The following is a 12,374-nucleotide window of genomic DNA, read 5'->3' on the forward strand; positions in this document are numbered from 1 at the left end:
TTTCCGTGTCTAGAAGAGCCATAAACATCCATAAAATTGAATGCTTTGATTGATCAATTTTACACATGGGAGGCGGGGTACGTAGCAGTGCATATTAGCCCACACGTGAGAGTGTTTATAATGGAGAAAGGTAGTTACTCAATAAGTGACACAGGAATAAAAGAAGAGCATTTCCAGGCTTACATCTAATTAATCAAAATGGAAGGTTGATGTACCTGTGATAACGAATGACAGGGCTGGTGGCCTTGGGTGTGGAGACAACTCATGAGTCTTATGGACAAGTACACAACCCAAATAAAGAGCTAACTAGGACACTGGGCTTCACTGAGACGGAATAAACCTGCTTGGTGAAAAGCACAGGCAAGAAAATGAAGAAACCAGGCCAAGGAAAGAAAACATCTGAACTGTGAATCTGATCATGAACCCATTTTAAAGATGGGCAAATGGCCTAGGGACATCTATTCAAAGAAGTTAGTCTGTCTATCAAACTTAGCTCAGTGAGACTGCTAGTCTCACTAGCCTGCTTGCTATGAGGTTCTCCTAGTTCTGCCTTCCCAGGCTGCAATTATAAGCAAGCTGCTAGGTCCAGTTGGTCTATGCATGGGTTTTGGGAATCCAAACTCATGTACTCACACCTGTGTGACAAGCACTTTAGCCACCGCCATCTTCCCATCTGCTAGGTAAATTTCTTGTAGACACAAAGCTGCTCTAAAAGATAAATTGTTGCAGGCTATTTGGTCACACTGTGAAATCAGAGATTGTATACTGGAACAAAAAACAAAAAAACAAAAACTGTCTTTAGTTGTGGTGCAGATCAGCCCTAGCCCACACCCTTAATCCAAGAGCTTTCTGTTTATTGTAAACAAGATTGTATAAAGTCAACCATGGGTCAATAGGCAAAGCAAGCAACCAGTTGAAAGGGAGTAAATAGAGAAAAAAACAGAGTGAGAGGAAGTCAGAAGGAGGGATAGAGAGACACACAGGAAGTAGAAAGGAGGGACATTCAGTTGGAATGGATTTTAAGACAGCATGGAGAAGAACTGCTTTTTTTTTTCTTTCTGGGACATCTGTTGAGGAGAAAAGTCAGCTGTATGCTTTCTCTGCCTCTCTGAGCTAGCAGGCTTTCACCACGGCATCTGGCTCCCGAGTCTTCGTTTGGTAAAACTGAATGTTTGGGATTTTGTTTTAAAAACAAGGAAAAAAATCCACGAAGTCTTAAAAGCTTTGGATATTGTCATTAATCTTTTGATCTGCCATACTGAGACCCCTTCTGGCATTGTTCTCCCCACCGATGGAGGCTCACAGTCTTGCCCTACAATCTGACTCACTAAGCTGTTTTACTACGTGAAAGACAGAATTATTCACACATCTAACATTTTTCTCCTTTTAAACCTGAGAATGCTAAAGCATTTCTGGCTGTGACTTTTTTTCTTTTGGAATCAGTGCCCTGCTATATAGCCTACCTGCCCTGATCTAGAACTCACAACCCCCTGGCCTCAGCATATGCCAGATATCTGGCTGGCTAAGAACTCCTAAGTTGAATAATTTTATATTTACCTGTTCCTAAGAGACCCTCTTTGTTTGTCTTTTTATTACATTTATGTAGGCTTATTTTATGTGTATGAATATTTCTGCCTGCATGTATGTCAGTATAATTCATTCATGGCTGGTGTTCACAGAGGCCAGAGGAGGGAGCCAGATCCCCTGGAACTGGAGTTACAGATAATTGTAAGAAGCTCCATGGGTGCTGGGAGCTTAACCCAGGTGCTTTGCAAGGGCATCCAGTGCTCTTAACCACTGAGACAGCTATCCAGTCCCTAGTTTGTTTTTGGTTTTTATACTTAAATTAACTCTGTACTTAATTACTTTCCTGTTGCCATGGCAAAAACAAGACCAAAGACACTCGTTTTTTTTTTTGTTTGTTTTTTGTTTTTTGTTTTTTTAACGTCATTTAAATCAGAAGCTCACGGTTGCGAAGGCTGAGTCCATGCACTGGAACAGTAGCTGAGAAGTTACAGCTGATCTACAAGCTTAGGGCAAAGAGAAAGGGATACCTGGGAATGATAGAGTCTTCCCAGTGATGCCTCATCAATAAGACCACACCTCCTAATCCTTCCCAAATCATTCTGCCAATGGGGAACCAGGTATTAAAATATATGAGCCTATAGGAGCTATTCTCATTCAAGCACTACAATAGTCATAATAAAAAACACTGAATTTGAAATAGTTCTAGTATATACTACTAAAGACCATCAAAACCCCTGAGTGGATCATGTCTTCTCTCTAAATATGGAGCATGATATATTGCAAAATATCTCCAATACCTATTACTTTTACAGGTTACTGTTTTCAATTATTTTCATCAAGTATTGGTTGCTATCAGAAATAAATTCATTCATACATTTGTGTACATTATGCCTAGCATTTAAGTATCTGTCCCTGCTTCTCTAACTTATAAACACAAATTCAGACTAATTCAATTACAGAGTAAACCAGCTACAAACAATTCAATAAATATTTCCTAGTTGCCTGACCAGAGACTATATTAGATTTAGTTTGTGAGACACATATACAAGATCTGGTACAATTACACCTTGCTTTAGCGCTGCGATATCTCAGTTGGGTATAGTTAGGCCCCTTGAGAGCCCATCTGGCAGATGGATTTTACAGTGCTGAAAATCCACACTCACAGAAGAGAATCCATGTTTAGTTAATTAGTCACTGGTAGAACTAAGAGAGAATTTAATCTCTAGACTTTCAGTCAATAGTATTTTTACTACGAGAGATTTCTGGCTGGTGTCACCAAGGGTTCAGCATGTAAGTATACTTCTTTAAATAATGACCTCATTTCTTACCTTTGAGGAACCTGTACTTCCTAAAACAAGTCACCACCCATCTCTTTGTATACTGTGAATACAAGCAATATTCAAGAGATGAAAATGGTCAGAGAAGAGTTAAGAGGCACGGGATATTATCCAATGGATATCTGGCTTAGTGGCGAGTGAGATCCCGTAGCTGCTGAGTCATTTCGCTGGACCTCGATTTAAGTCTTTTATCACATCTTAAAATATCTTGCAAAATGTTTTTTCTTCAAAAGATTATCTCAAACTGTCAAACTTCTAATTCTCAAATGTCATATAATAAATGTTACATCATTTTCCATTCTTATATAGTTAACTTCTCACTTATTAAGATAAACTTTGGTGGTTGGGATGTACATGGCCCATATACTTGGTTCCTAGTTGGCGGACTGTTAAGAGAAATTGGGATGTGTGGCCTAGTTGGGATTGTATCACTGGGAGTGGGCCTGTTCGCTTCCTGCCATGCTTCCTGACATGAACACCATGAACTAAAACTGTAACTGAGCCCCCAGTTAAATGCTTTATTTTCTAAGTTGCCTTTTAGTTAGTTTTCTCAATGATTCGTCCTTTGGGTCCTTGTCACTCCTGTGTATGCTCCTCAGTGCCCCCGAGGAACCTCATTTCCATTCATTCCCTTCTATCTCATCATCTGGCTCCTCTGAGAATCCGTGCCAAGAAACAGTATTCTAAAGAGGACAGACTTCCAGAATTGTAGAGTTCATGTTGATCGTTTCTAATGATTCCTAAGAAGCACTTGACACACTTCCGATCAGGGCAAATAGTCTTCCTCTTCAACCCCAGACACAGTGCATATGATATGTCATGTGCCAGGATGCTGTAAGCCAGAAACCAGTGAGGACCAGAAGGAGGCCCCCGGCCATGGGAGGTTTGCAGCCACCTGGCGTTCTCTTGACTTTGTGCCTCTGACATGCCTGGGGCTCTGACTAAACTACTCATTAGAAGGTCTGCAGCACTGGTTTGGATGAGACAAGTTGATTAAAAACCAGAAAAGGAAAAGGAGGTCGCTTTGAAAGATAATGTAGATAGTGAGCTTTCAAATTAAATTTTTGATAGCTTTGAGCTTCGGTGAAATGAGAATGGAAAAACAAAATAAAGTGGCAGCATTTTAGAGGAACCTTTTATCTGAAGTAAAATATTCTCCTCAGAAGCTGTGGCATCTCATCCAGTGCCTTTGATGCAGCTGGGAATCAGGACAAGCAGTCTTCTGGGCTGAGGAGGGATGCCTTAAGAGGTTGTAGCCTAACATTTGATAGGACTGTAGTATGCCTCAAAGCTGACCTTGTATTCAGACTAGCTAATGGGTAGTTAACGTGTAGCAGATGTGGCTGCATCCCCCAAAATTCCTATGTTGGAGTCCTCACCTTCAGTGTGATAGGGTTTGCTATTGGGCCTCTTAGAAATAATTAGATTTAGATGTAGTCATGAGGGTAGATTTCTCATGATAGGATTAGCGGTTTCAAAGCACGCCTTTTATTTTTAATCTAAAAGCTAGGGGGAGGGAAAGCTATGTGTATCATGTGAAGGCAGAGCTGGAAGTCATATTTATGCAAGCCAGGAAGACAGCCTTCTCCAGGAACCTTAACATTGTCAGCCTTCTGGGATAGGAGAAGTAGATGTCTGTTTAATGAACGAGGCTGTGACTCTCCCCATAGTAGCCCATGTACATCCTCACAGACAGACAGAGTGGGGTGTCTTCAAGCTTGTCTTTTAGTTAGCCATTTCTTACTTTGCTGTAACCATGGTATCCATAGGTCTGAGATTCTGTTTAAAGTATGATTAAGTTTTGTTCATAAAAAGAAAGCGGGGAGGCTATAATATCAGTGCCCAATGGGCTTCCGACTTCTGTGGGCAACTGTCTGATAAGTTAATGATGGAGAACAGATAGCATTCAAGAGGGAAAAAAAAGTAGGGGACTTAAGAAAGCGTCAGTAATCTAAGTTAGCACAATTCCACACCAAATAAGAATGAAACCATTTACATAAACAATGAAAAATTGGGTCTGTGCAGGTCTCAATTTTCTTTTACCAACTAATTGCTCTCCTTTTATACAATTCATGATGGATGCTTAAAAGGAAAAGGTTCCAAACACTTTGCCAATAAATCTCGCCATGTTCCAGAAGGAAGTTTCAGAGGGAGACTCATTATGACATGATTCAGTGGATGAACTATGAAGCCTCAAATAACATGCTGTCATGCCTAATCGTTAGTTGGCTAAGGAGATCTATACCTAATTTATGAAAAAAAATGAAATTATCCCAAGAACGTTTTCTTTCTCTATTTCCGTTTATATCATAAAACATATTCTTTAAGAGCTGTATTCTGCAGCTTTTGTATGTTGCCTGTAAAGAGCATGTAAGACAATATTCTATAACTCACTATGTCTTAACGCTTACGTGTATGTAGGGAAATGAGGCATTAAGATATATGGGGAAGCAGCTTCGTGACCAGAAGTGTGTTACGTAAAATACTGCAAAACAATCCTATTTGAATTTAAATTGAATAAAATTCAAAATGAAGTTGTACTCAAAATTAAATTTCTTTAATATCCTTTTTTCCGTTAGCATGGGAAAGTGTTCTTTCAGATGAATAACACTAATTTGTATCACACGGTAGATACTGTGGGGTAGCAGCAGGAGGATACGGATTTGCAAGCATATGCCTTGCACTGGCTGACACGCCCACCTGGGAACAGCTGCTAGCGAGCTGAGCCGGCGCTCTGGGAGGCGGCACACATGAGCGGGCTGCTGCAAACACGGAAGACTTTCTCTTGTAGGAAGGTTTTCTCTGGCCCAATTAGTCTTCCTGCCAAGCTTGTTTCCACTACCTCAGAGTAGTTCTGAGCAACCCTTGCCAGTCTCCCAGCCCCCGTGCTGCCCGAGTCTGGCATAGATGTCTCAAAGTCCACTGTGAAAGAGCTCCGCCCCTTTCCCAAATTGTCTTATGATGTTTTGATCTGATGTGGTGTCTCTGTTGAAACTGAAATTATGAGTTGCCACGAGACCTGTTTGCATAGGGAAACTGTCTTTTTATATGTAAACAGTATGGCTTCTAGGTGGCTGGCTATATTTTAGGGCCCCTTGCCTTGGGAGCTAATAAATACGTCTGTTTTGAAATTCTTTTATTCTTCCATGTGCAATGAATTATGATTCAAAGCAGACAGCACTGGAAAATGGTAGCGGGTGGTAGCGTCTCTCATGTCGGTGATACATGCTCCAAAAGGAACTTTTCTTGTATTTTTAAGAAATAAAGGAATAGCAACGCCATGATTTGCTTCTCATCTTGAGTTAAACAATAACAAAAGGCTTAAGAGGCCATTAAAATCCATGTATCGCACATGGGTAAACTAATGCTCCCAGGAGAGCCACACCCTTGTTAAATGTTCTACAAGCTGATCGATTAGACCCTCAGGGGTTGTGAAGAACCGAATGCTGCAGGTCCAGAGCCAATTATATTGCACGCTCTCAGGCTCCTCCACTGATTTCTACTGCCCACCTTCGTAGTGGTGGTGTGACATCTTTGTGACTGTTAGATAAATGCCTTTGGCATGTACCAACCTTTAGCATCTACTGGCCAAGAGTACAACCAGGCGCCATCTGAGGCTGATGGCAGCCACTGCTTTACTTCACTGACATTTGTCCATGGAATGTGTCCGACAATGTATTCAGAGAGCATCTTCACTCATGCTTTTCCTTTGTGCAGTTGCCATAAAAACTTTATGAAACTGTTGTCACATTGGAACAAAGTATTTGGGGCATCCTGGCCAGTTTTCTGGCAACTTGGTATGTTGGGAGTCATTTGGGAAGAAGGAACTTCACTTGAGGCAATACCCCCACCACACTGGCTAATGTGGCATCTTCTTGATTGGCGACTGATGTGGGAGGGCACATACTACAGTATGTGGTGTTCTCCCTGGACAGGCGGTGCCCAGTGTATAAGAAAACAGGGGGAAGAGCCTTGATGTCTTCCTCTGTTGTCTCCGATGATGGACTACAAGCTAAAAGGTGAAAGTAACCCTTTCCTCTCCAAGATGTTTTTGGTCCAAGAGTTTTATCACAGTGATAGAGGCCCTAAGATGGTGGGGTAACTTGAATTTGTGTCCTCGGGCTATAGGCACTCACATTTGGTTCCAGAATACACTTTCTTCTATTCCTCTTGAGATAACTATGGGTTTGGTTTTTGTTTGGGGGAAGGTGTATTAGTTTGCTTCATCAACATAGGCATGTATTAACATAATTATATACTAATAGACTTTATGATATAAATAACACATTTCCTAGGAGGGATGAATAAGTCTTCTTGGCTCTTGGACCTCTTCTCCAATATACATCTTTTTGAATATACCAAGTCCATATCACATCTCCTGTTTACTATCTGATTTTAGGATTTGTCTGCTAACTGGTAACCTTCTGATCTGAGCCCATGTCAAGCCCTGAAGAGTAACAGGCTTACTGCCTGATGGAGAAACTGCTGTTTCCCCAGCCGAAGATTTCTTCAACTAAGGTGCACATCCATTGCTTCACTCTCAAAGTTTCAGAATGCAAGAAAGTCTAAGGCCGGGTGGATGGGAGTGGCAGTATGAGGGAGGCACTAGGGAGATGGTTCAATGGGTAAAATCTCTGCTGTGCAAGTATGAGGACATGAGTTCATATCCCAGTGCCCACATAAAGCTGATTGCATTGTGGTTTATAACCTCAGTGTTTGGGAATAGATTCAGGTTGATGTTGGGCCCTCATTGACCAGCCAGCTTGGCTGAAATAGCAAGTTCATATTCAACTGAAAGACCCTGCCTCAAAAAATAAGGTGGAAAACCTATTGAGGGAGACACCTGATATTGACCTGACTTCCACAAGCACACCCATATGTACTGGTTCCCAGCATCCGCCTCCCCACATACACAAGCCAGTTCCTCTGCAGCACAAAAGTCGTGGGTCTTCTACAGAGGGCTACAACAGTAGCAGGCTAACATGGGGCTCTGGCAGTGAGCTAGAATCAAATCCCAGACCTGATAGCGCCTTACATGAAGGCTTTCAAGAGTCTGTATGCAGCAATATATACAACTGATACTATGTGTATCCAAAATAAGTCATGATTAACTCTTTGCCAACATGACTCTTTAAGACAACATGACAACTGTGTCTGCCTACCACTTGCATACACTAATCTTTCAAATCAGAAAAGAGTTTTTAATCAAATTTTCTATGAGTTATCGCAGGTTCTTAATATCTGGAAACTGTTGCTTTCCATTTCAACAGTGATATTCACCCAGAAGAAATTCCAAATCTTTCTCCCATATGACTACAAATGAGCAATGAAATGTTCCAAAATATGTATTTTTTTAAAGCACCAACTTTGCAAACGGAAAAGCAAAAGAAAAGGAGCTTGAGACATCAAAGGTAGCTCTCAAAATACCCTCTCAGACAAGAAAGCATTGCTCACAGGGCCTTATCTTGAAAGCTCACATTGGCTGCAGAGCAACCTTTAAAGGATTACCTTAACATGCAAGGAATTGGGCCCTCTCTGATGTGTTCTAAAATTCATACCACAAATAGCTGCGTGACCAACATTGTTGAGGGGTGTGTTGTGGGTGAGGAAGATGTAGGAGAGGATGAAGTTTCACAATGAGCAACTTTTGACGTTGAAGTCATTCTGTATGGTGAACAAACTAACGGGTAGGTAGAAGTTGGCTATCAGTCAGCAGAACCTGATCTAATACTTCATACGTAGGCAGGTAGGGCTGGAGAAGCTACGGCCTGAAGGTGTTTGGTAGACTATAAATCTCTTTTCTCTGCCAATTTGTGGCATAGGATTTCTTTTGGCTAAAAGCTGTCCCTATTTCTGAGTTTTCAGAAAATATGGTCTTCTGGAGCCACTGACTCTACCACGGATTGAGACTATTTAGAAGGGAAAAATTTGCATCGCTAATGAGCACATTCCCTGGTTTTTGCTATGAAGGTTGAATATTGCATTAGAAAAATATAAACGACCTATCAAGCAAACAAAGAAGGGCGTGTGGTATAGAAACACTAAACATTGTCTATAAGAAGCCTGAGCCTGACGCCTCTGAGGATCCTAGAACCAGCACCCCAGGGTAATCATATATGTCTTCATAAGTATTTTCCTTTGTATGGTACTGATTATTTTCAGTTTTGTATATTTTAAGAGTCATAAAATAAGCCCATGCTTACTGAAAGCAATCCAGCATTAAAATATAAAGTAAAAAGTCCAAGATCCCAATTTCACCCTCTGTTTTCTCTTCCTGGTTCCAGAGAATCACTACCATTCCTACAAACCCTTTCCCTGAATGAGCATGCATGAATTCTGACACCTTGAAATGCCATATATTCTATCTATTGTTCTGCAATGTACTTTTTCACATAACAGAATGATACATCTCTAAGTCAGTTCCTTTTTTAGAGGCTTAAAAGAACCATCAAGAACGTCCACACTGGCTGCAGACTGACCTGTGGAGGGTTGCCTTCATGTGGGAGGAACCTGACCCTCACTGACATGCTCTGAAATTCATACTACAGATGTCTGTGTGACCAAAATCTTTTAGGGGTGTGATAATGGTGGAGAAGAGACAGGAAACATTGAAATTTTCTCCTTATATTTATTTTTTTAAGAGTTTTGAAGAAATTGAGAGGGATGGCCTTGTTTGAAGAGGTGTGTCCCTGTAAGGTGGCTTTGAGATTTCAAAAGACCTAAGCTACTTCTCTGTGTCTCCTACTTTGTAATCAAGACGTGAGCTTCCAGCTGCGGCTGCTAGCCAGCCTTTGCCCTGCTGTCATGGACCTTAACCCTCTGAAACCATAAGCCAAATAAGCCAATTAAAACCTTTTTTTTTTGTAAGTGCTTTGCTCATTGTGTCTTACTGCAACAATAGTAAAGTAACTGAGACAATAGTTTTACTGGTGGATGCTGAAATCCCGATCCTTTCATTTTAAAAATTAAAAAGATGAACGTAAAACTTTTAGCTGCTTACTACAGCTTAATTTCCAGCTTCCTGTGGAATAGTTGGTGCTAACTTTCTATCTCATTGTCCTTTCTTCTGCGCTGCTCCGCAACCACTTTGTGTGTTTACTGTACAGAATGTCTTGGTCCCAGATCACGTGGTAGCGCCTCTCCCTATTGCAAAGGCCACATCCTTAGGGCCTTCTTCCTAAAGCCCCTGATCTCACAGACCCATGACTGACTGCTATCATAAATTCTTGCTTATTTCCCTCCTGGCACCTGGCACTCTCTGGAATCACCTTGATTGCTGTAAGTAAGACTCCTTCTTGGTGTTCTCTAACATACCCACACGGTGGGTTCTTACGAAACATCCGGTGGGAAAGAGGGGAAGTATCTTCTTGGCTTGCATTATTGCACATGTGCCTAAATACTTCCAAAACTGCTAGGGTGAAATTCCCGCCCAAAGGTTGGCACTTATGAGCAGCGTCAAAGTATGTCAGAGTATTAGGGACTACATTCCTCTAGGACTATACAATTGTCTCTCCTGTCAGTATAGTAAGTCAATCCAATAGATTAAAACAAGTTTTATATAGTTTAAAAATTACACTGATCAATCTCGCCTGCTCAGTATAGTAAGACAATCCAATAGATTAAAACAATTTTTAACAATTTTTATATAATTTAAAAATTACCCTGACCTTAAAAATCTTTTCATACTTACTAAAGTTCCATTTTATCACTGCTTGAAACATTTATAATTTTCCTTTTCATGTCTCAAAATATCATTTTCTTCTCTTATTGCATCAGACCAAGAGAGGCTGTTTGGTTGGCTGGTTTACAGTTTAAATCCAATCAGAATGTATTATTGTTTTTGGAGTAGTGGGCTGCTATTCTTTAAAGAGTCATTTGGTATCTTTTCTTTATTAAAAAGTTAGACATTATATAAAATTAAAAAAGAAAACATAGCAAAAAAAGAAAAATTACCATGACAGAATTACGTTTGGGTGATTTCTCTTTAATGTACTTCTTCTTCTTCTTCTTCTTCTTCTTCTTCTTCTTCTTCTTCTTCTTCTTCTTCTTCTTCTTCTTCTTCTTCTTCTTCTTCTTCTTCTTCTTCTTCTTCTTTTAATTTTATACCTATACTTTTTATTGGATATTTTTATTTACACTTCAAATATTATTCCATTTCCTGGTTTCACATCCATAAGCCCCCTATCCCACTCCTCCCCTTCTTCTCTAAGGGTGTTCCCCCTCTCCAATCACCCTCTCTTCCTGCCTCCCCACCCTGATATTCCCCTATACTGGGGGGGGTCCAGTCTTGGCAGGACTAATGGCTTCTCCTTCCCAACAAGGCCATCCTCTGCTATATATGCAGCTGGAGCCATGGGTCTGTCCATGTGTAGTCTTTGGGTAGTGGTTTAGCCCCTGGGAATTCTGGTTGGTTGGTATTGCTGTTCTTATGGGGTTGCAAGCCCCTTCAGCTCCTTCAATCCTTTCTCTAATTCCTCCAATGGGGACTTTGTTCTCAGCTCAATGGTTTATTGCTAGCATTCACCTCTGTATTTGTCATGCTCTGGCAGAGCCTCTTAGGGGACAGCTATATCAGGCTCCTGTCAGCATGCACTTCTTGGCTTCATCAATATTGTCTAGTTTTGGTGACTGTATGTATATGGACTGGATCCTGATGTGGGGCAGGTTCTGAATGGCCAATCCTTCAGTCTCTCCTCCAAACTTTGTCTCCATAGCCCCTCCTATAAATATTTTTATATCCCTTTTTAAAGGAGAATTGAAGCATCTGTTCTTGGGCTTCATGAGGTCTGTGGATTGTATCTTGGGTAATCCAAGCTTTTGGGCTAACATCCACTTATCAGTAAGTACATACCATTTGTGTATTTCTGTGGTTGGGTTACCTCACTCGGGATGATATTTTCTACTTCAATCCATTTGCCTATGAATTTCATGAAATAATTGTTTTAATAGCTGAGTAGTACTCCATTGTGTAGATGTACCACATTTTCTGTATCCATTCCTCTGTTGAAGGACATCTGTGTTCCTTCCAGCTTCCGGCTATTATAACTAAGGCTGCTATGAACATTGTGGAGCATATGTCTTTGTAGTATGTTGGAGCATCTTTTGGGTATGTGCCCAGGAGTGGTATAGCTGGGTCCTCAGGTAGTACTATGTCTAATTTTCTGAGGAACCTCCAGACTGATTTCCAGAATGGTTGTACCAGCTTGCAATCCCACCAACAATGAAGGGGTGTTCCTCTTTCTCCACATCCTTGCCAGCATCTGCTATCACCTGAGTTTTTGATCTTAGCCATTCTCACTGGTGTGAGGTGGAATCTCAGGATTGTTTTGATTTGAAATTTCCGTGATGACTAAGGATGTTGAACATTTCTTTAGGTACTTCTCAGACATTTAATATTCCTCAGCTGAGAATTCTTTGTTTAACTCTGTACCCCATTTTTAATATGGTTATTTGGCTTTCTTGAGTTCTTTGTATATATTGGATATTAGCCCTCTATCAGATGTAGGATTG

At 40.8% G+C, this 12,374-nt stretch overlaps 1 protein-coding gene across 14 annotated transcripts in view; it reads right to left on the bottom strand.

Moving 5' to 3' along the window:
- The window catches only part of Prkn (parkin RBR E3 ubiquitin protein ligase), a 1,193,833-nt gene that overhangs the window by 893,349 nt on the left and 288,110 nt on the right, over positions 1-12,374 (bottom strand).

This window comes from Rattus norvegicus, chromosome 1 (assembly GCF_036323735.1).
Source record: "Rattus norvegicus strain BN/NHsdMcwi chromosome 1, GRCr8, whole genome shotgun sequence".
NCBI classification, from domain to species: Eukaryota; Metazoa; Chordata; class Mammalia; order Rodentia; family Muridae; genus Rattus; species Rattus norvegicus.